This window comes from Spinacia oleracea, chromosome 2 (assembly GCF_020520425.1).
Source record: "Spinacia oleracea cultivar Varoflay chromosome 2, BTI_SOV_V1, whole genome shotgun sequence".
Taxonomy (NCBI): domain Eukaryota; kingdom Viridiplantae; phylum Streptophyta; class Magnoliopsida; order Caryophyllales; family Amaranthaceae; genus Spinacia; species Spinacia oleracea.
Genome location: NC_079488.1, coordinates 5,656,159 through 5,659,281, shown reverse-complemented (window position 1 = coordinate 5,659,281; position 3,123 = coordinate 5,656,159). Strand labels below are relative to the sequence as shown.

The 3,123-nt window shown below is 43.0% G+C and overlaps 1 pseudogene; it reads left to right on the top strand.

Moving 5' to 3' along the window:
- The first annotated feature begins 1,503 nt into the window (after positions 1 to 1,503).
- LOC130468285 (uncharacterized) lies at positions 1,504 to 1,603 on the top strand (annotated as a pseudogene).
- Positions 1,604 to 3,123: the final 1,520 nt, after the last annotated feature.

Below are 3,123 nucleotides of genomic sequence, written 5' to 3'. Positions count from 1 at the left end.
ACTCTAACAGGGACGTCCTCTAAAACACCTAAGGGGTATTTGACAGAACGGTCGGCCATTTGTAGAGTGATATTAGTAACCTTAAGCTCACCCATATTCAGTTTAGTACAGACAGACAAAGGTATGACAGACACACTAGCACCTAAATCACATAAAGCCTTATCAATAAATACAGTGCCAATGTTACATGGGATGGAAAAACTCCCGGGGTCTTTAAGTTTAGGTGGAGACTTGTTTTGCAAATAAGCACTACATTCCTCAGTGAAAGCTACAGTCTCTACCTCACAAAAAGCACGTTTCCTGGTCAAAATATCTTTCATGAATTTAGCATAAGCAGGAACCTGTAAAATTAATTCAGTAAAAGGAACCGTTACCTGCAAATTTTTCACCACTTCCAAGAATCTGCCAAACTGCTTGTCTAGCTTATTCTTGAGTTGTCGGTTTGGGAAGGGGAGTGCAACAGGTGGTACTTGAATATCTACCCCCTTCTTAACCTCAGTTGTAGCCTCATTCTCATTGACTACCTTTTCAGCTTCCTTACCATCCATAACTATCTTTGGGATTTCCTCACTGACCAGACCACTAGCAGACACCCCATAATCAACCTCAACTGGCATAGAAGGACCATCATAATCCCTACCACTCCTCAATGTAATTGCATTAGCAGTCTCCCTATTTTCGGGCTGTGAAGGAAATTGGCCTGGTGGCCTCCCTGCAATAGTAGTAGCCATCTGTGCCAACTGTGTATCAATGATCTTGTTGTGAGCAGTAAGAGCATCGATCTTTGCATCCTTTTCACTTAGAGATTTTTGCATTTGTAGCATCATGTTTTTCATCTTTACTAGCATAGGGTCAGGCTGTGTGGTTTGAGGTGGTGGTGGTGGTGGAGCTGATGTGTGTTGTCTAGGGAACCCAGGTGGTCCACTAGACTGTTGGTTGTAGTTGTTCCGTGGTTGGTAGGATTGTTGATGTGGGGGTTGGTATGGGTGTAATGGTGGATGTTGGACTTGGTGAGGGTTCTGGATATTGTTGCTCCTGTAGGATAGTAGAGGGTTGTTTTTGTAGCCCTCATTGTAAAAGTTGGAGAATGGGTTATTTTGTTTGTAGGATTGAAATGCGTTACACTGTTCAACAGAGCTCCTACATTCCGGTGCATAATGACCAGACATTCCACAAACAGTAGCAGGTTGGGCACTCATAGCAGCTACACTAGCAGGTTGGACAGATTGAGTATTGGTTGCTTGCATATTATCAAACTTATAGTGTAAAGCAGTTAATTGGACAGTTAATTGTTCCATGGAATTTGAATCATGCTTACCACCCCTATTAGATAGACCTCTAGGATTCCCATATTGGGCATTGTGAATGGCTATCTCCTCAATCACCTCCATAGCTCTAGGCACCTCAAGTTGCATGAACCTCCCACTGGCAGCTGAATCCAACAAACATCTAGACTCATTGCCCAGACCATTATAAAACTGCTGAATCAAGAACCAATCTTCCAAACTATGGTGCAGACATTCTCTTTGCAAATCCTTGAATCTCTCCCAGACCTCGAACAAACTCTCATCCGCTTGTTGTGAGATACCTAATATATGACCCTCAGACGAGCCGTTTTCTCAGGTGGAAAATATTTAACATAAAAAGCAAGAGCCAAGGACTCCCAATTAGTGATTTTCAAAGCCGCCCGATTCAACCCATTAATCCACAGTTTAGCTTTCCCACTCAAAGAGAACGGGAAAAGTATCTCCATAGTCTGCTCCGGAGTCAATCCCTTTTGCTTGATGGTGGAACAATATTGGATAAAGGACTGAATGTGAAGATTCGGATCTTCACCTGGTTCCCCACCGTACTGGCGTCTCTCGATCATGTTAATCAATGCAGGCTCAATCTTGAAGGTCTCAGCTGCAATAGAAGGCATGATCGCCTTTGGTAGCACGGACAGACTTGGCTTAGAATAGTCTGTAAGCCGTGGGGTAGGTGGCGGTAGCAGATTTTCGTCACCCATCTCTATCTCTGAAACTGAATCTGTATCTGAAGGAAAAAGATCGCCAATATTATGATCAGAATCAGAGTAATTCCTGAAGGAAATAATGCCCTTGGTCCAAGTATGCATGTAATATTAAGTCTAATAAATGCGGTTCAGTATTAATTAACAAGTTAATAATTCAGTGAGATCAAGTGAGCTGAATGCCTAGCTAGAGGCCGCTTCAGTTCAAGTGGAATTAATGATATTAATCCACAGCTTACTCTTGACTGAACCCGTAGGGTCACACAAATAGTACGTAAACGGATCAAGTATTTAATGGCATTAAATACTCTATCTATGGATATTCGGAATCGACGGATCTTGGTTTCAGTGGGAGCTGAGATCGTCACAAGCAAGTGAATACTCCGGAAACGATGATATTGCCGGAAACGGAAATATGGATTGCATCGGAAATATAAATATTATCCAAGTCGTAGATGTAGCCGGAAACGGAAACATGGTACGTATCGAAAAATATTATCGGAAATGGAAATATTGCCGGAATCGGAAATATTGCCGGAAACGGAAATATTGTTAGAATCGAAAAATAATTCCGGAAACGGAAATATTAAATATTTGTTCGAAACGGAAATTAATTCCGGAATCGGAAATATTAAATATTGTTCGTATCGGAAATGAATTCCGGAACCGGGAATTTAATCGGAAGCGTATCGTACGAATTAGCATCGGACGAGGCCTGCCGGACGAAGGCCCAGCACGAAGCCGGGCCATCGCCCAGCAAGCAAGACGCACGCCAACGCGCACAGCCCATGGCAGCGCCAGGCCCACCGCAAGGCAGACCCAGCGCGCCAAGGCTGCGTAGCGTGGGCCAAGCGCATGCACGCGTGGGCGCCCTCGTGGCTCCGTGCGTGTGTGTGTTTGTGTCCATGCACAATTCCTAAATCTATTAGGATTTGGTGTATGATTAAATTCCTATTCCTAAAAGGATTATTTAATTAATTAGAGTCCTTGTAGGATTCTAAGTTTAATTAAATCTTATCCTACTAGGATTCCAATTCCCTTTCCAAACCTCTATAAATAAGGGCCTAGGGTCATAATTTATGCATACGGGATTGAAGTATTCTAAGGGTAAG